Source organism: Oncorhynchus keta, chromosome 13 (assembly GCF_023373465.1).
Source record: "Oncorhynchus keta strain PuntledgeMale-10-30-2019 chromosome 13, Oket_V2, whole genome shotgun sequence".
Taxonomy (NCBI): Eukaryota; Metazoa; Chordata; class Actinopteri; order Salmoniformes; family Salmonidae; genus Oncorhynchus; species Oncorhynchus keta.
In genome coordinates, this window is record NC_068433.1 from 17,606,536 (window position 1) to 17,628,347 (window position 21,812).

The window sequence follows — 21,812 nt, forward strand, 5'->3', positions numbered from 1 at the left end:
GTGATTTATAAAAGACAGCCATTGTCCTTGCGTGCCTTGGCTGATAGTTTAAGGAAATTGAATGAGATCAAATTTAGTGCAACCTCCATTGGGTTGGCCACATTATTTTGAAGTGCTTGGTTACCGTGGCGGAGGCGGCGGGATATCTTTATTTGGGACGCGGCGTGGGCCCATTCATCACAGTAGATAAAGAACTGGAGAGAGGCCACAGTGTAGACAACAACAGACGAGCAGACACAAACTTTTTAGCTCATGTTTGGATTATATTTACACAGTGGTGGCAAAAGTACCCAATTGTCATACTTGAGTAAAATTAAAGATACCTTAATAGAAAATGACTCAAGTAAAAGTGAAAGTCACACAGTAAAATACTACTTGAGTAAGAATCTAAAATTATTTGGTTTTAAATATACTTAAGTATCAAAAGTAAATGGAATTGCTAAAATGAACTTAAGTATCAAAAGTGAAATTATGAATGATTTCAAATTCCTTATATTAAGCAAACCAGAAGGCACCATTTTCTTGTTTAAAAAAAATGTATTTACAGATAGCTATTGGCACACTCCAGCACACTTCCTGTCCGCTAAGCATTCAAAATGGAACCACAACTTTTGGGTGTCAGGAAAAAAGTACATTATTTTCTTCAGGAATGTAGTGAAGTAAAAGTATTCAAAATATAAATAGTGAAGTAAAGTACAAATAATACCCCCCAAAAATACTTAAGTAGTACTTAAAATGATTTTCACTTAGGTACTTTACACTGCATTCACATAGCTACTTCCCTCTGTTAAACTTCTTTATTAATATGAGTTTGGACCAACAACTTAAGTATGTATTTATATCTTACTTACTTGCTATTTACCATTATAGCAACCAATTGCAATTCAATTCAGGTGGGAAATTCTATACATTGAACAGTTGAACACATATACTGTAAATGGATGTTGATGATGTTCATGGCTACAGAATTGTATTCAAGTCTTGTGGGAAATTCAATATACTATACACATGTAGCTGTTGGATGTCCACTGCTACATAATTTTAGTTAGTTCAGATGGGAAATGGTATGTATTGAAGCATTAAACATTTTTGACCACAATGTTTCTGTTGAATTTCATGCTGAATACCATATCAGACTCTAGGCCAATACAGTTATGACTGTGTGTTAGAACCACAGCTCTAATTGTTACAGCTGTGTACTGCAGTGTGTGGTGGTCTCCCAAGAGTCCTCTCTAGGATGACTTGACGAGGATGTGTGTGTGTGTGTGTGTGTGTGTGTGTGTGTGTGTGTGTGTGTGTGTGTGTGTGTGTGTGTGTGTGTGTGTGTGTGTGTGTGTGTGTGTGTGTGTGTGTGTGTGTGTGTGTGTGTGTGTGTGTGTGTGTGTTTGTTTGTTTGAGATAGATCTATGGACTCTCAGCCAATGGGCCTTTTATTGTCCGTCTTCACAGCCAGATGTTCCTGTGATGTGAAGATGAGGAGGGAGAGATGAAGAGGAGGGACGTCCAAACGGTCTGTATTTTTTTAAACACCTTTTCTCTATATAAATGTCTTTACCTCTTTTTGCCTCTCTTTTTTTGCTCTCCTTGTCCTCCTCTGTCCCCCTCCCTCCCTCCCTCCCTCCCTCCCCCCCCTCCCTCCCTCCCTCCCTCCCTCCCTCCCTCCCTCCCTCCCCTCCCTCCCTCCCTCCCTCCCTGATATGGAGGCAGATGCTTAGGGCCCCTAGACGTAGAGTGTGTCTGATATAAAATGGTTGTAATGAATGGCGCCGCCTGTTTGTGCGCCTGCCGCCAAATGCCACAGCTGCACGGAGCGCTGGACGGAACAAACAAACCCTCGTTCCTCCGTGCCGATAAGTTGACACTTCAGAGGCCAAGTAGACCGCATGTGTGACCTCAAAGCAAGGGTCATCATCTCAAAGCTACTTTGTAACAAGACCTAACATGAAGAAAATTATTATTTATGCGCCTTTATTCAAATGGGCTTGGTTTGAGTTGACTTGGAGTTACTGATGTGTCATGGCCTTAAGTTATACACCCAACTCCGCCGGACATAACCTCAAACAAGGTTAGCATCACTCACTTGTTTTCTGCCTTTTTCTCAAGCCCTTTCCCGCTAATTGCTGTTAATGAATGCGTGTATCCTTATTGTCTGTTTGTCTGCTTTTTTTTTTTTCTCCCCTCTTTTGTTTATTCCATTATCTTGAGCGTAGTTCTGGGTGTAATGGAAGTTTTGGAAGGCACAGGTGATGTGAGGCTAATTAGTCATTAGCGAGGAGATTTGGGTCCCAAATGACAAGTGCATGCTTTACAAGGTCATAATTTGATTAAAGTGGGCTGCCAGTGATGGGAGAAGCTACTCAGACATGATTAACTTGTCCCTCTCTTTCTCTCCCCCCGATACCACAGGGGTACATCTCTAATTTGATCGTACATGGAGGTGCACATAGATTTGTCAGCGTGCTCCGGGTTTGTTGTGTGACAGGCGCAGGAGATTGAAGGCGCGTCATGCGGACTTAAGGGAAGCGACCCGGGATTGGAGATTGTTCTCTGCCATTTTCATTTGTGTGTGTATGTGTATGTGTATGTGTATGTGTATGTGTGTGTGTGTGTGTGTGTGTGTGTGTGTGTGCGTGCATGGTTGTTTGTGTGTGTGTGTTTCTTAAAGAGACAGGTTGCAGCATGGACCTGTCTCGATTGGCTGAGTCATCATGTTTGTTCGGGTCACAGGGTCAGAGTAGCCCTCAGGCGCAAACACCAGACGCGCCAACTGCAATCCCTTTTCTTTCCTGCTTTTTTTTTTATGATCTTCAAGTGCCTAGCACTCAACCTTACTCAACGAACAAACTTTTCTGACATATCCTTGAGAGGATACTGATAGTTGTCATGGTCTTGATTTTCTTTAAATAAAATACTAACATGGCGTATATGACTGGTCTCGATCGACTGCTGGACAAGTTAAGATTGAGGGCATAGCCCCAGCTCTTCAGGGACCCCTTTTCACTACTGTTTTATGGCAAACCTCTAGACGAGCTGCAAAACTGTCAAAAGATGAGACGAAGCTTGACTGGCGTATGGATTCCGAGGTTTATAGAACATATTGAAGGATGCAGTCGGATGCTCTCGATGCATGTGCACTCTTAACCTCGCTCTCGAATTCACTTCCTTCCTTCCATTGTTTACTTGATGCTGTTTACCTTTCACGAAAGATTAATGGGGTTTACCCACAAAGGAACATTGCCACATCTACATTTTTTTAATGTATAATACAGTGTTGCAAATGGCTCAATTCACTTTAGCGGTCGGGAAGGCAAATATCTTTCCCCCACCTGGGTCCATTGGGATAGGAATTCAGTTAATAACTGTGTCCATTGAAAGCCATGGTGTGGTTTCATATGTAGCAAACCATGCCACCAGAGTGAATTATAAACACACTTGGAGCGAACGGACCTGTCGAAAAAAAATCTTAGATACCCAGCATATTACCCCTGTGCATCCTAAGTGGCCTTTTGGAGGAGGTAATAACCTTGAATAATCTTTGAAAAGAAAGAAAGAATGAAAGGAAGAGGTGGACTGAAATGTGGACTGGTGCAAAGTCAGAGTGTGTCAAAGAAGCAATGAGCAATATTGAGTCCATCTCATCCATGTTTAATGGACACACAGCAAAGAGTCACAGGTGAGATGTGGGGGTCTGTTTAGACAGGTCATCGAGCGTTGATAACCCGAGAGGAGGAGGGTTGCATCTGTCTGTTCCTCCCCGCGTTTATCCCGTTATTGTCTCACAGGAGATGTTACCTATAACCAGAGTTTATATCACTATATTCTCACTGCATGCTAATTTGGGTACTCAAATGTGCTAATTTCCCCTCTCCTGTGATTGTGTATAATTTGAGATGCGATGCACCATGTGGAACTGATAGGGGGGGGGGGTATTTTTAGGAGTACGCGGGCTCCCTCAGAAAAGTGGAGGAGCTCTTTCTGTCTTCCTCTCCTCTGGCAGACCCTCGTTTATTTCCCCCACTCCCTCGCTCAAGGAACGGCTCCTTGAGGATGTCGGTGGCTGCCACTTTAACAGATGAGCATATCTGGAATGAGCTATGAGGCCGGGGCACTCAGACAGATGTGGATTTGGCATATTAATTTCCGCCTTACCTCTGCACACACACACACACACACACACACACACACACACACACACACACACACACGCACACGCACACGCACACACCAGTCAGACGCCAGTATCATGATCACAAACACCACACACGTGCACACACAAACAGCACATCCATTATCCCTGCCATCTCTCTCGTTGAAGGCTGTAGACCTTTGAAAGGCACTCTTTCCTAGAGAGGGCACAGACTGAAGTCAAGAGGGCACAGAGGGGTCTCTGAGGCGATCCCACCACCACGACATCTTATTATAGGCCCCTCGTATTCACGGCTCACATTGCAGGTTCTGGCCATGAAACTCTAGCCAGGCCTCATGAAAAAAATAAAAGGGGTTAAGTGCATGAAATTGCCTGTCTCTCGGCTCTTTTTTCCCTGAAAGGCGCCCGGTACAGGTTCATTCTGTTGTTACGCCCTCAGAGGAAACTCGTGCCACGTTGTGGAGAGTCAGGGAGGGGGAGGTTGGGGTGGCCATTTGGGATTCACGGTCACGGGTTACGACCCTGGCCACGGAGCAACGGGCCCCAATTCCCCCAGCGGATCAGATGCTGCTCCAACCTGAGCCATGCCAGGCTAGCCTCTGATTCAGCAAGTGGTGGCCATGGGACTGTGCAGTCAATGAAACGGCTCATTGGCCCACACACCATTTCGTCGGTGAGAGATGTTCTCGAGAGCTTAACTTAATCCTGGCAGCAACAATTAAATATTCTTTGGCGCTTGCATCATCATTTTCTGTGCACTTAAAATGCTAATGGGAAGACAACGTTAAACCCTCAACACCTTGAACACCTACAATACTCTCTGGGTCTTTACTATGCAAACCCTCAAAACCTAGAACACCTACAATACTCTCTGGGTCTTTACTATGTAAACCCTCAATACCTTGAACACCTACAATACTCTCTGGGTCTTTACTATGTAAACCCTCAACACCTTGAACACCTACAATACTCTCTGGGTCTTTAATACCTAAACCCTTAACACCTTGAACACCTACAATACTCTCTGGGTCTTTAATACCTAAACCCTTAACACCTTGAACACCTACAATACTCTATGGGTCTTTAATACCTAAACCCTTAACACCTTGAACACCTACAATACTCTCTGGGTCTTTACTATGTAAACCATCAACACCTTGAACACCTACAATACTCTCTGGGTCTTTACTATGCAAACCCTCAACACCTTGAACACCTACAATACTCTCTGGGTCTTTAATACCTAAACCCTTAACACCTTGAACACCTACAATACTCTCTGGGTCTTTAATACCTAAACCCTTAACACCTTGAACACCTACAATACTCTCTGGGTCTTTACTATGTAAACCATCAACACCTTGAACACCTACAATACTCTCTGGGTCTTTACTATGCAAACCCTCAACACCTTGAACACCTACAATACTCTCTGGGTCTTTACTATGCAAACCCTCAACACCTTGAACACCTACAATACTCTCTAGGTCTTTACTATGTAAACCCTCAACACTTTGAACACCTACAATACCGTCTAGGTCTTTACTATGTAAACCCTCAACACCTTGACACCTTGAACACCTACAATACTCTCTGGGTCTTTACTATGCAAACCCTCAACACCTTGAACACCTACAATACTCTCTGGGTCTTTACTATGCAAACCCTCAACACCTTGAACACCTACAATACTCTCTGGGTCTTTAATACGTAAACCCTCAACACCTTGAACACCTACAATAATCTCTAGGTCTTTACTATGTAAACCCTCAACACTTTGAACACCTACAATACCGTCTAGGTCTTTACTATGTAAACCCTCAACACCTTGAACACCTACAATACTCTCTGGGTCTTTAATACCTAAACCCTCAACACCTTGAACACCTACAATAATCTCTAGGTCTTTACTATGTAAACCCTCAACACTTTGAACACCTACAATACCGTCTAGGTCTTTACTATGTAAGCCCTCAACACCTTGAACACCTACAATACTCTCTGGGTCTTTACTATGCAAACCATCAACACCTTGAACATCTACAATACTCTGGGTCTTTACTATGTAAACCCTCAATACCTTGAACATCTACAATACTCTGGGTCTTTACTATGTAAACCCTCAACACCTTGAACATCTACAATACTCTGGGTCTTTACTATGTAAACCCTCAACACCTTGAACACCTACAATACTCTCTAGGTCTTTACTATGTAAACCCTCAATACCTTGAACATCTACAATACTCTGGGTCTTTACTACAGCAGTGGAGAAACGCGTTGTTGAGATGAGCAAATGCAGGGCTTGTGATTCAACAAAAGGTACACGTTGGAAGATGACGGGAGAAGAACAGAAATATTTAGTTTGTCATTCCTATCTCAGGCAGTTCTCTCGGGACTGGGAAACATGAAGAGAAAAAATACTTGTGTCTATCCATTTGACCAGCCAAAGGCACATCAACTCTTTTCTCTCTCTCTCTTGTCCCTGAATGCAATCACTTCAGAATTGATTTTCATGGCTGAAAGGGAAATAATGGGAATTTTTCTAATATATTCCTTTTGGTTAACCAGTATAGACCGTATTTCAGGCTTGTCAGTTAGGAGAAGAAAAATATCTCATCTTTGCTCGACTCTTTCTCCCTCCCTTCCTCCCTCCTCTCAGTCTGAGATGACAAGTCATCATCTCTCGAAATCAATCATGTAATTCAACTCTTTGGCTCCTGAAACGGCTGAAGAAGTTTGGCCTTTTTAGCGCTCTACCCGGGTTCACATTTGTCTACGTCTTGTGGAGATGGAATAGCACTTATAGTCAATAGAAGGAGAGGGAATGACAATTGCCTTAACTTGCCCCAGTTAGCACCTATTTACCCAGTACATTCTCGTTTATCCCCAGCTCAGGTACACCAGGCCTGTGTTCAAATTGTATTTGTTTTCCTTCGTATACATTAGCTGCGCCTGATTGAGCTTGCCAGGCGCAATGGAATAGTTCCAAAATAGTTGCAAACCCCACCCATCCGCCGCGATTGGGCAGGCTCAATAACATTTGTAAAAGTATTTGAAAGATGGCAAATAGTATTTGAACCCAAGTCGGGTTCTCTCACTCAGAAAATCGGCATGTTTGTCCACAGACTCCATCTTAGCAGCACCTAAAGCCCACCATCCCCCGTGTTTTAAAACCACACATCCATGTTTTTTTTTTTTACATATTTCATTTTACCTTTATTTTACTAGGCAAGGCAGTTTAGAACAAATTCTTATTTTCAATGACGGCCTAGGAACAGTGGGTTAACTGCCTTGTTCGGAGGCAGAACGACAGATTTGTACCTTGTCAGCTCAGGGATTCAATCTTGCAACCTTTCGGTTACTAGTCGAACCCTCTAACCACTTGGCTACCTGTGCCTATAGCTAAATTTCCCTGAGCAATCGCAGGTCACACAGCCCCCTATATTCACACACCACAACTCAAAAGGGGGAAGGCTATCCAAAGGCAGGAGTCTCTTCTATGGGGATGAGTCCAAACCCATTTACCTAGGCTTGTCCATCACGAGCTGTCGTGTGTGTAACACACTGTCCATGTGCCATTTCTATACATTGCAGAGCAGATTCCCCAAGTTTATTACCACTATAGCATCGTGTCAGTCATTATTAATGATATCTCAACCCGCTGGATGAGAAACACTATTGATTGACAGAGAGAGGGTTGAGGAGGTTAGGGATTGCCCAGACAGAGTTTTTACAGTAGCAGAATCTCTTCAGCAACAGTCCTGTACAACAGGGTTGTGTTCATTTCGAATTGAAGGCAGTCAATTCAGGAAGTAAACTGAAATTACAATTCAGTAAAAAAAGTGCATTTATTTTCAATAAGTTCTCAATAAACTGAAAAGTAGAAGCTATTTATTTCTAAAGTTTGAACATTTCTGAATTTTAACATTTTAAATCGACTGCCTTCAATTCCAATTGATTCCAAATCTGACGCACACCAGACAGAAGTGGATGATACTGTACATAGTCCTAGTGTCTCTTGGGTAAATCCATTTGAATTCAATCACTTTTTGACAGCACCCCTTTTGATTTGAATGAAACCTTCCATATACATTGGCCCATTGTCGAAGTGATCAAAGTGACTCTTTGGACCTGAATGGGAGAACATCCAAGAGATAAAGTTGCTCCAAGTTTACCATACCATGAGACATGTCTTCATCTCTGGGAAAGATAAACGGTTGAGATCAATAACATTTAAAACTTACAAACAGGGTTGTCAAACAGTTTATTATCATTTCTGGGATAATGTCTCTGATTGGGAATCATACTCAGGCAGCCTTTTTCCCACCTAATGTTGTGGGTAATTATTCATTTTCTGTGTGTGTTTGTGTGCGCCACGGTTGCGTCACGTTCGGGTTCTGTTTACCTGTTCTTTTGTGAAAGTTTCACTTTATTAAAGATGTGGAATTACATGCACGCTGCGCCATGGCTCATTTATGACAGGGAGTTTGAAGACAGTGAACGTAACAGAAGATCCCATCACCAAAGGACCAAGCAGCGTGGCCAGGAGGAGCAGGTATCCCAGGCCCGGGAGAAAAGGGAGTGGAGGACATCCTGGACCTGGGAGGAGGTAATGGCAGGGGACAAGACACGGCCATGGAAGCAGGCGGAGGTACCGAGTGAGGAATGGCGCCGATACCAGGAGTCACGGCAAGGACGGAAGCAAGAGAGGCAGCCTCACACGGGTTGGCGAGCGGAGGCGCCACCGAAGTGGGGGGAGCCTAAAGCGGAGCTGGGCCTGCGTCTCGCACCGGAGCCTCCACCGATAGTAGATGCCCAACCGGACCCTCCCCTATATGTTCAGGTTTGCGGCCGGAGTCCGCACCTTTTGAGAGGGGGGTACTGTCACGCCGTGACCTTAAGAGTTCCTTATTATTTTCTATGTTTGGTTAGGTCAGGGTTTGACTTGGGTGGGAAAGTCTATGTTTTCGATTTCTTTGTTTTTGGCTGTGTGTGTTTCCCTATCAGAGGCAGCTGTCTATCGTTGTCTCTGATTGGGGATCACATAAGTTGTCATTTTCCTTTTGGGTTTTGTGTGATCTTGTTTTCTGTATAGTTTCTTAGCCTTACAGAACTGTGGGATCTTGTTTTCTGTATAGTTTCTTAGCCTTACAGAACTGTGCACTCTTGTTTTTTTTGTAGTTTGTTGCAGGTTTAGCACTATGAAGCTTTACGTTCGTTGTGTTGTTTATTGGTTGTTGGTGGAACATTAATAAAGAAAATGTGCGCCTACCACGCTGCACCTTGGTCCGGTCATTCTCCAAATGAGGAGCGTAACAACATTCGACGGTTGGTGGGCTGATGGTCATTTTTGTGGTAGTAATTGCAGGGGCAAAACATCCCTTGTGGTGGTGTTGTGATGTGAAATAGGGTCTAAGCTATGAATGGGAGTTTAGCATTTTCTTTATAATTTGCATTAGGTTTAAAAATGACAATTTTTTTCTAGAAATAACAAAGTTGTTTGACAATAACACTGTTGTTAGCTTTTACATCAAACTAAACCATTTTCTATTTTCTGGTAATGAAGCAATGGATGTTCCCTGGTATGATGGGTATTCAAAATGGGTCAACACAGAACCTTTATCTCCTGAATGTTTTTGCATTCAGGTCCAACAAGTCTCTTTCTGACCCCTTCTTGCATGGGGAAATGTGTATGGTATGTTTTTGTTTAAATAAAAAGGGATGCTGTCAAGAAGGGATTGAATTCAAATGGATTGACCCGAATTAAAAGATTGTCTTGGGTAGAACTACTTTTGAGATTGAGTTTCTTTTAACTTTCATTTCAGTTATGACTTTAAAATATTTAATCAATGTTTTAGGGGGGGAAAAAAAAGTGATGATACTGTAGCTAATGGGGAATACATTGTCACCCCACAACCTCACAAACATTGACGTTGACAGGGGATCTTGACCCATGGCAATCCAAACCCAAATTCCTGGAGCGTGTCTCTTCAAGTCGATGGAAGGCCATACAAATGTGCTAGGATTCTCTCCAGCCAAACAACCAGAGGTCCAATTAGCTGAAAGAAATAAAGGGGGAAAAAACTCCTTCCAAATTGAGCCTTTTCACCATGTTAAACTGTCAGCCAGTGTCTAGAACAATCACAGAGTGCCCACTCGTCACTGTGAAAAAGGTCAATTGGCCTTTGTGATGACCAGCAGAATATCAATCAGGACGTAACTACATAATGTAGATAGAGAATGCCATGGGGAGAGGCTGGAATAGAGAATAACGTGGAATAATTATTTTGACATTCGCATTGCTTCACGACAGACTTGAGGGGAGAGATGACAACGGCGGGGAATGAGAAGTTGGGTGATAACCCCACAAATCCCTTTTGGGTACAAAATGGAGGTTGTTATTAAATCGTAAAAAAAGCAATTCACAGAGGGAAAAGAGGAGGGGGGAGAACGTCGAGCCCGTCTATCCACTCGAAGGACACCCGAGACAGCAGAAGTCTCGTTTTCAAAGCTCCGTTACCTCTCCTTATCCTTCTTATTCACTAGAAAGGGATCAACATGGTTCATAAGTGTAACCTACTGTAGGAAGGTCATATCCTTGCCGTTTCTTTCCGCAAGTGTCCTATCAAGTTGCCTCAAACCGTTTTTTTTCCCCGTCAGAGAGCTATTGGCTGACAGATGGTGGCAGCAGTGGGATTTCTGTCTTGTTGAGAGGACGTCCTGTAGCCGTTGAACATGCACGTGGCAAACAGACCCGAGTCCGTGGCTTTATTCAGCAGGATTCCGCCGCAACACTGTAGTAAATATGTTCTAACGCCTGTCAGAGTACGCTGAAGGCTGTGGACATGTTTTGGGTAATGATATGGTTAGGCAGTGGTAAGGTGTTTCGAGATCGTATTCCTCAGAAATAAATGGGTATATGATGAGCAGTTACATCATGGTGTAGATAAACAAAACGGATATGGAAATGACGATGTCTACTGACCACGTATTGACGGTGTTTGGGAGGGGTACCGTTAGTGTTGTTCCCCCAATCTCCTAAAGCTGGCAACACTGTTAAAACTTAGCCCAGCCACTCAGCCTACCCACCAAACCTCCCATTTAGAAAAAGTTTCCCTCATGGGAATCCTTTTCAAGTGCTGCTATCAGCACAGCCTAAACAGAAAGGCGGGGAAGGCATGGGGGGACCGATATTTTTGATAGCTTCAAATGTACGTGTCTTACCAGGGGGGGGGGGGTTGCAACACGGCCTAGTATTATCACTCAGCGGCGTGGGGTTTCCAGTAGCATTACTTAAACATATATCTTCTCGGCAGACAGGCTTTTTGTTGTGCCGAGGCCTCGCGTGGGAATTCGGCGGCAGCCTCATCTAAATTTCAAATCGGAATAAATTATTCATTTATGACTAATGCTGACTAATAGTGCCCTTTTTTCTCGCTACGTTTGAGAAAGCAGACTGTGGCTATGAAAAAAATCTACACTTTGCTCTCTGAAGCACCGGAGTGTCGCTTCTCGTGACATAGTCGTCGGAGCAAAGAAGTGGTGGTTGTCTTTTGAGAAACCTTTTCTGGGTGGTTGGTTGTATCGTTTTATCATTTGAATTAGAAGTACCATATTTGCCTCAACAGTTTATTTGTCACTTTCGTAGATTTGTTTTGTCCCTGCGCAAGCAAGTGGTTATTTAACAGAGTGAATGTTCACATCTTAAATCAAAAGATTGAACTGATCACATTCCCTGGTGTCACTCAATGGACTACTGCCATGTAACAATGTAACGAGTGTGCAGATGACACAACTCATTCTGGGATATGGATTGTAGGAACACTCTAGTACTTACAATAATATATGGAAAGCCCTCTACTGAAGCATTCAGGGGCATCTTTCAACCCAAAACAGAACAAAAATCGCCAACCTTGAGTTGACAGCACCTGGTAACATCCGGATGAACAAAGTTAGCCTGGAAAAATGGACACAATGTGACTGAGACTGCATCCCAAATGACACGCTATTCCCTTCATTGTGCACTACTTTTGACGAGAGGGGTTTTGGTAAAAAGTAGTGCACTATGTAGGGATTAGAGTGTCATTTGGGACTCATGCTGTGTGTTGGTACACAGATGGCTCAAGGTGTTGGGGAGCGTCACAGGGTGGGCGGGGGGAGGGCTGCCATGTTGTCCCGTATCAGACGAGAGCGATGGTGCGTGTCTATCTGGGGATAGGAGGGGACAGGACAGTGTGGTCCCCAGCCATACTTTAAACCCAATGAGGAGAGGGCAGAGTGAACACCTTTGCTACTCAATGGTGTGTGTGTGTGTGTGTGTGTGTGTGTGCGTGCGTGCGTGCGTGCGTGCGTGCGTGCGTGCGTGCGTGCGTGCGTGGTGTAGATTTGTCTGTCTGCATACGCTTGTGTATGTGACAGTCGTGTGTGTGGACACAGAAGTGCCTCATCTGAGGTAATGGAACTGTGGGAGCATGGCCCTAAGGCATTCCTTTTGTCCTCTTTACGTCACTGTGCATGTGTGAGCAAGAGAGGGACAGAGAACGAGAGACGCTGTGTGTTCCCATCCACCTCGCAAAACGCCAACAGCCTGGAAGTGTGTGTGTGTGTGTGTGTGTGTGTGTGTGTGTGTGTGTCTGAGTAGATATTAAAATATATGTTTGTCACAAACACCGGATAGGTCAGCCATAGTAGTACGACGCCACTGGAGCAAATGAGGGTTAAGTGCCTTGCTCAAGGGCACATCAACAGATATTTCACCTTGTTGGGTCGGGTATTCAAACCAGCCACCTTTCTGGTTACTGGCCCAACTCTCTACCACCTGCCGCTGTGTGTGTGAATGTGTGTACAACAGCATAGTGTGTGTATATGACAGCATAGTGCGTTTGAGAGTGTGTGTGCGTGTGTGTGTGTGTCAGACAGCTTTATTTTAGGAGGCAGGCACAGGTGCGCTAACGGCATGGTGAACTCAAGCAGGTTACTGGCTGACAGATGGGGCAGGAGCGGCAGGTAGGGAGGGGAGTTGGTGGGGAACAGCGTTCAGTGACTCAACCTCATAAGAACTCCTTCTCCCAGAAGTCCCTGCATCAGGCAAAGGAAAATATTTAGGGCCTGTTACCCGTACACATGTTATGTTACTATCAGTTGATTCTTGTTTTGTTGTTGCAGTTTACGTATTTTACATTTACAACCAGTATAAAGTTGAAAAGCCTAACGTCATTCTAATCAGTTCTGCCTGCTGAGGTAGTGGTGATGATGTTAGTGTTATTTTTATATATTTTTTTACTTCAGTTATTTAGTTAATATTTTCTTAACTCTGTTTCTGAAACAGCATTGTTGGTTAAGGGCTTGTAAGTAATCATTTCACCTGTTGTATTCGGAGCATGTGACCAATAATATTTGATTTGATTGCAATTCTGAAAATATGGCTAGTCATGCTAGCTCCAGACAATCATTAATCCTACCAACGGTAGGTGGCATAAGTGTCAGCCATGTGAGAACTCTGATTCTGACAGCCCCGTGGCTTTAACCCCCAAATACCCCTTAATATGAAATATTAAGGGGGAGAAATTGTAGGTGGAAAAACAGGGGAGTTGGAGGTTGGGCAAATCAACGCTTATTGAGTTTAATACTATGGCCTGTAGGGCTCCTATTTTTCATTCATTCGCACTGCATGAATACTAATAGGCCTGTTGGCTCAATGGCACCTCCGAATCCCATATTTGATTTCCACTTTTCCAAGTGACCTTTCTAATGCTAATAGCCTTACCCATGCTATATTATGTTATAACGCAGGGGGATGTGATGACCTGGAAAGGCCAGCCCCTCATCCAAATCGCTCCACGTGTGCACGTACATGCGCACACACACAAACACACAACACACACACACACACACACACACACACACACACACACACACACACACACACACACACACACACACACACACACACACACACACACATAAAGTCTGACAGACAGAAAAGTCGAGTGCTATGTGTCTATCTCATTTGTTTCAACATTAGGGAGCACCAGGCAGCAGCAAAACAACCTACACCTTGAATGTCTGGCTGGCTCAAGCAGAGGGAAATGCCATTGGGAGCCTTTGCAGCCTTTAGTTTGAAATAATCACCTTGTCTTGATGGGTTTTATTTGCAGGTTATTTCCAAAGTAGAGACTCATCAGTGGATTTTTGGAAAGCAGAACACTTCCAGGTTACAAAGCATTACAAAATGGCTGCTCAGATCCTGCCAAGTCGAACCTTTTAAAAGGCAAAATCTGGACCATTTATGTTCAGTCAAAATGGCCGCCCCCTGTATGTGAACTGTGGCGGTGGATCTTGACATATGTAGCTGTCATCTATTTATTTGAATTAACCGTTTCGTTGTCTTTGTACCTTTTAATGGTACACAACATGACCAAAAGTATGTGGACACCTGCTCGTCAAAAATCTAATTCCAAAATCATGGGCATTAATATGGATTTGGTCCTCTCTTTGCTGCTATAACAGCCTCCACTCTTCTGGGAAGGCTTTCCAGAAGATTTTGGAACATTACTGCGGGGACTTGCTTTCCATACAGCCACGAGAGCATAAGTGATGTTAGGCGATTAGGCCTGGCTTGCAGACTGCATTCCAATTCATCCCAAAGGCATTCGATGGGGTTGAGGTCAGGGCTCTGTGCAGGCCAGTCAAGTTCTGGCCTGCACACACCGATCTCAACAAACCATTTATGTCTGGACCTCACTTTGTGCACAGGGGGCATTGTATTGCTGAAACAGGAACGGGCCTTCCACAAACTGTTGCCACAAAGTTGGAAGCACAGAATCATCACGAATGTCATTGTATGCTGTAGTGTTAAGATTTCCCTTCACTGGAAGTAAGGGGCCTAGCCCCACCATGAAAAACACCCCCAGACCATTATTCATCCTCCACCAAACTTTACAGTTGCATTGAGGCAGGTCGCGTTCTCCCAGCATCTGCCAAACCTAGATTTTTCAGTTGGCCTGCTAAAGCGTGACTCATCATTCCAGAGAATGCGTTTCAATGGTTGGCGAGCTTTACACCACTCCAGCAGACGCTTGGCATCTGCGCTTGGTGATCTTAGGCTTGTATGTGGCTGCTCGGCCATGGAAACCCATTTCATGAAGCTCCCGGCGAACAGTTATTGTGCTGATGTTGCTTCCAGAGGACGTTTGGAACTCGGGAGTGAGTGTTGCAACCGAGGACAGAAGATTTTTAGACGATTCAGCACTTGGCGGGCCCATTCTGTGAGCTTCTGTGGTCTATCACTTCGCAGTTGAGCCGCTCCTAGACGTTTTCACTTCACAATAACACCACTTACGGTTGACCGGGGCAGCTCTAGCAGTGCAGAAATTTGACGAACTGACTTGTTGGAAAAGTGACATCCTATGAAAGTGGCAAGTTGAAAGTCACTGAGCTTTTCAGTACGGGCCATTCTACTGCCAGTGTTTGTCTATGGAAATTGCATGGCTGTGTGCTTGATTTTATACGCTTGTCAGCAACAGGTGTGGCTGAAAAAGCCAAAATCCACTAATTTGAATGGTTGTCCACATACTTTTGTGTGTGTGTATATATAGTGTAGCATTGATGCATTGTTTAATTAGTTGTTTATTTGTGTATTTTATTAAAGGGTTCACGTTGTCATCCTACTTGTGTTTCCTGTTGTGTTTGACAGTGACCTACTACTTTTCTTTGCATATTTAATGAGTTAATTTATTTGTGTTGCTTACAAACAGTCCTGCGACGCCTTGCAAGGTGATGCGTAAACAAGCTCTCAATCCTCTCGCCAATACTAATCAACTCGCTACTGTTGTGTCCATGGCTCGTCCATGACTTCTAACCTGGTGGATCGCGTTAGCTTGTACTTTTGAACCAAAGGATAATTGCTTAAAATGTCAAGGAGAGACTATTGTAACTGTGCTACTTGTCTGAGACTTTTATTTCAGTTCAATTAACATAGAGTGTTTAGCTCAGATTAAGACACAAACACCTCTGCCCTCCAGTCCTCCAGTTAGTGGTCACACACAGCACAACAGAACCCCCCCACCCAAAAAAACAACAACAACTCCCAAGCAGTAGCCATCAGACCTGATTGATGTGGGCATGATGAGACTGTCTGGAGACTAGGAGGGAGGTGGCTCAGAGGAGGTGGTAAACTCTGAGTAGGACCCTAGATGCACAGGGGGCCGAGGGGCCGTGACGTCCAGATAAGATTGACAGGTCACCACCACGCCAGCGCAAGGTGACGGCCCAGCGGAAATGGCCTGTCTCTGCTGATAGATGTTTGTCGAGAGATCTCCAGACTGGACTGGCCGAGTGAGTTTATGGTGGACTTGAGCACTGTCTCTGAGTGGCGAGCTGACAGTTACTGAAACAACTCCTCATCCTCCTTATTCTTTCTTCTTCTTCCTTCTTTCTTCTTCTTTCTTCTTATTCCTTCTTTCTTCTTCTTCTTTCTTTTTCTTCCTTCTTTCTTCTTCTTCTTCCTTCTTTCTTCTTTCCTATTCTTTCTTCCTCCTTCTTCCTTCTTTCTTCTTCTTTCTTCTTCCTTCTTTCTTCTTTCCTATTCTTTCTTCCTCCTTCTTTCTTCTTCTTCATTCTTCTTCTTCATTCTTCTTCTTCATTTTCCTTCTTTCTTCTTCTTTCTTCTTCTTTCTTCTTCTTCCTTCTTTCCTATTCTTTCTTCCTCCTTCTTCCTTCTTCTTCTTTCTTCTTCTTCCTTCTTCTTCCTCTCAGCTTCCTGTCCTGGTTACTCTGGTTACCCTTCTTCTTCTTCTTTCCTCTTCCTTCTTCTTCTTTCTTCTCATTTCTTATTCTTACTTCTTTCTTCTTCTTCTTTCTTTCTTCTTCTTCTTCTTTCCTCTTCTTCTTTCTTGTTTCATATTCTTTCTTCCTCCTTCTTCCTTATTTCTTCTTCTTCCTTCTTCCTCTCAGCTTCCTGTCCTGGTTACTCCTCCCATGCGCCTTGTCGAAGAGCTCAGGGACGAGGCTTTATAATGGACATGACAACCATAAGAGACTGAAGTGACTCCTGGTCCATTTCGAAAGATCTGTCGCTTAGAGAGCCTTTTTGACCCTTTCATCTGTCCTGGGGCTATGGGGACCTGAATAGGCCCTTAATGAGGCACCTAGGTCTGTCATGAACAATGACACCCACTCAGTCCCACAGCGCTCTTGGGTGTGGCAGTGAGAGATGCCGTAGCACCAGGGTATTCCCATGATATGGCTACAGTAAAGGTGTCCCAGGGTGAAAAGGGTGACAGGGTCAAGCAGCTCCCATTGTGACACTCCGTTTAATAATGCTTTTCCCTCCCAGATCCTGGTCGATTCGTTCCTATGAAGACGTTCCTGTTCTTATGCTGTTTGCAGCCTTTATTCTCTACTAGGAGCTACACCCAACGGAGGCAGTGTGTGTGTGTGTGTGTGTGTGTGTGTGTGTGTGTGTGTGTGTGTGTGTGTGTGTGTGTGTGTGTGTGTGTGTGTGTGTGCGCGTGTCTGTGCACATGTCTCTGTGCGCATGTCTGTGTGCGCACGTGCCTATGTGAGTGCATCTGTGTGTGTGCATACATTTTCACCATATGTCACAGTATGGATTATGCAGTGTAAATACTATGCATATCATACACGTCCATTTCCCCTCTCATCACCTTGGCTCTGATCAGCCTGTGGCCACCCCCAGGCCTCAACCCTGGTGTGAAGGCCCCACCCAGGGCAAGGTTAGACTTCTCCCTCCCTCTTCCTCCATGCTGTTTTACCACACGAGAGAGAGAGAGAGAGAGAGAGAGAGAGAGAGAGAGAGAGAAAAAGAAATGACAGGGTACAGGATGCTACCCTAAACAACACAACCTTCACACCAGGTCTAACAGACTTATACACTCCAAACATACAACCTGATTTTGGATGGAATTACATGGAATGCTTCCTACACCCAAGGACAACACCATCCAACCTGGAACGGAGTGAGTAATGCTTAGTCTGAAGTCTTTTTACTTCCAAAAGCCAAGTAGAACAATACATTACAATTATATATTTGACTTTATAAGGACTAAATGCTACAGCTACCAAGCTTGCTAGGACAAAGAGATACAACTTCAGTTAGCAATGGCAGGAGACTCCAACCAAATGGAGAAGCATCTTCCAGCTGTTTAGAGGTCATTCAAATACAGTACCTTTTGTATGTAAAGAATAATAAGACACGGAAAAAGTACAAAGGAAGCTCCTTATGGAATATCAAGAGACACTTTTAGCTGACTATTATAAAAATGGGAATGTAAAGCAAACTTATCTTCCACACAGACCATCCCCTGGCATGGCACAGTGCTATATTAACACATTACCCCTCTGTTAAGAGGGTGGGTGTTACCGATGGGTGTGAACTCAGGATACTAGACAACGAGGACTCTGAGTCAGCTAATATCAATCTCCGTAAGTCTGGAACAGTACTGGTACAGGGCAACCGCAAACAGTTTCAGCTGGACTTTCACCTAATGAAAGAAATAGCTCAGCAGGAGAAGCTCTCCCATGAGAAAGATACCCCCACCCTGAGTGGGTCAGACCAGACCTCTTCATTACACAACCCCACAGACGAGCAACCCCTCACCTCCCAGCACAGAGTACTACTCCCTCATTGAAATAAGGGATACATTCACCCAGCTGGAGGTAAGGCAGGTGGAGCTGGAACAGCAGGTGATTACATTCCAGTCAGCACAGACCCAGACAACAGTCCAGCACAATAACACTCTCTTAACTAGACCTGAAGAGCTGGAGGTGTAGAGAGACATATCTGCACTCTGGACTGTAGTGAGACAACATATACAGGAGAAAGAGCAGGAGAAGAACAGAGCACTAGAGGAGAGGATCAGACTGCTGGAGGGGAGGGTGAGGGCGAAGGCGTGTGACAGAGAAAGACCCACTAGAGAGGTGGCCACCCCCGCAGAGAAGCCAGCAGAACAGCCCTCCTCAGCTCCCGACAAAAGTCTTAACACCACAGCAGAACAGTCCACCCCAGACCCTGACCACATCGACATCACAGTGGGACAGGCAAATGAAGAACTCCAAGCCCAGGGGATCCCACTCCCTCTGAGCACCTTGCCTGTCAGCCACGATGATAGCCCTCCTGAAAACCCCCCACACCCACTGAGGACATACACAATACACAGATTGTACTACTTATGGACTCAAACGGAAAACATATATACAAGAAAAATAACTTTTTCCCAAACACAGAGTGCCTAAACTCTGATGTCCGAACACCCAGCGCGCCCTAGACCTTCTGTCTGAGGACCAACTAGGGTCACCCAGCCACATAATAATACACACAGGCACAAACTATCTGAGAGCACAGCAGGAAAGGGTGGCCACAGCACTCAAGGGAGTGATTGAAAAAGCTTCTTCTACTTTCTCCAACAGACAAGTGGTTGTCTCCACCTTGCTACCACAAAAGGACTTCCACCCTGCTACCATACAGCGGGTAAATGCAAGTATTTCCCATGACTGTGCCTCAAAACCAAATGTTTACCTGGCCCACCACTCCACCCTGAACTTGAAAAGTCTTTATGACCAGGTCCACCTATACAAGGCAGCAGTGCCCACCTTCGTCCGGACCCTAAAGGACATCGCTCTCAAACGCAGCCCCAAAACACTTCACACAGGAGCAACAGATCAATAGACGCCCCACCCAGACCAGACCAGCAAGACACTCTCCCAGACCTGCGGAACACCTCCTCCGGATCTACACATAGAGGACCCACTCCGAGAGGACCTACATCCAGAACACCACCAGCCACATCCACACCCCCACCCCAACCTCTCAACACCCCCCCAAGTCAACCATGCCCACACCCCATTTAGACCCCCTCAGATCACTCCCGCAAAGAGGGCTTCAACATGGAAGCCACACATACGGCCAGGCCGTAAGCAGGCAAACAGGCCCAACCCCCACTATTACACTAGCCCAAGCCAATGGCATGTACCAGATGCTCAGCAGGCTCTGCTCACACTTAATGGGCTGAGGTCAAACCACAAGACCAACCACATTGGACACTTTATGGAACACAAAGCCTTCACTATCTCATCCTAGAATATCCCAGGCCTGAGGTCATCTGCCTTTGGCCTAAAGAGCAGAAACCTGGACTTCATCAAAGAAATCAGAAATACAGACATTGTCATCCTACAAGAAACATGGTATAGAGGACACGGTCCCACTGGTTGCCCTCTAGGTTACAGAGAGCTGGTAGTCCCATCCAGCAAACTACCAGGTGTGAAACAGGGAAGGGACTCAGGGGGTATGCTAATTTGGTATAGAGCAGACCTAACTCTCTATTAAATTAATCAAAACAGGAACATTTTACATTTGGCAAGAAATTCATAAGGAAATTATCTTGACAGAGAAAAATGTCCTCCTGGGTGCTACCTATATCCCCCCTCTAGAATCCCCGTACTTTAATGAAGACAGCTTCTCCATCCTGGAGGGGGAAATCAATCATTTAAAGGGACATGTACTAGTCTGTTGTGACCTAAATCCCGGAACCGGACAAGAACCTGACACCCTCAGCACACGGTGACAAACACCTGCCTGGAGGTGACAGCATTCCCTCCCCCATATGCCCCCCTAGGCACAACTATGACAACATAACCAACAAAAACGGTTCACAACTCCTGCAGCTTTGTCACATGCTGGGTATGTACATAGTCAATGGTAGGCTTCGAGGGGACTCCTACAGTAGGTACACCTATATAGCTCATCTCTTGGCAGTAGTACTGTAGACTACTTTATCACTGACCTCAACCCAGAGTCTCTCAGAGCGTTCACGGTCAGTCCACTGACACCCCTATCAGATCACAGCAAAATTACAGTCTACTTGAACAGAGCAATACTCAATCATGAGGCATCAATGCCAAAGGAACTGAGTAATATTAAGAAACGCTATTGATGGAAGGCAACAACAAATTCTATCCCCTATAGACAACTCCCTGGACAAAACGTTCCAGTGTAATAGTGAAAGTGTAAACTTGGCAGTAGAAAATCTAAGCAGTATATTTGACCTCTCAGCTTCCCTATCAAATCAAAACATTTCAAACAGTAAACCGAAGAAAATGAACAACAATGACAAAAGGTTTGATGAAGAATGCAAAAACCTAAGAAAGAAATTGAGAAACCTGTCCAACTGAAAACATAGAGACCCAGAAAACCTACGCCTTCACTATGGTGAGTCACTAAAACAGTACAGAAACACACTAAGGTGTCACACCCTGGCCATAGAGAGGCTTTTTATTCTCTATTTCGGTTAGGCCAGTGTGACTAGGGTGGGCATTCTATGTTTTGTATTTCTGTTTGGCCTGGTATGGTTCTCAATCAGAGGCCCACCCCCCACCTGTTTTGTGGGAAGTTAACTTTGACTTTGTTCAGGGCACATAGCCCAAAGCTTCACGTTTTGTTCTTTGTTTTGTCTGCGTCATTTTTAATAAAAACAAAATGTACGCTTACCATGCTGCATCTTGGTCCAGTCCTTCAGCCAGCGGTGACATACGGAAAAAGAAGGGAGAGCACATCAGAAGTCGGCTCAATGTAATTGAAGAATCCATAGACTCTAGCCACTTCTGGAAAAATGGAAAAACACTAAACAAACAACACGAAGCGTTA

At 44.5% G+C, this 21,812-nt stretch overlaps 1 long non-coding RNA gene across 1 annotated transcript; it reads left to right on the top strand.

Annotated features, from left to right (window-relative positions):
* Window positions 1–1,434: 1,434 nt before the first annotated feature.
* Window positions 1,435–2,924, top strand: LOC118392631 (uncharacterized). The gene is made up of 2 exons (XR_004827410.2): window positions 1,435–1,510; window positions 2,407–2,924. It is a non-coding gene; the product is annotated as an uncharacterized LOC118392631 (long non-coding RNA).
* The last annotated feature ends 18,888 nt before the right edge of the window (window positions 2,925–21,812 follow it).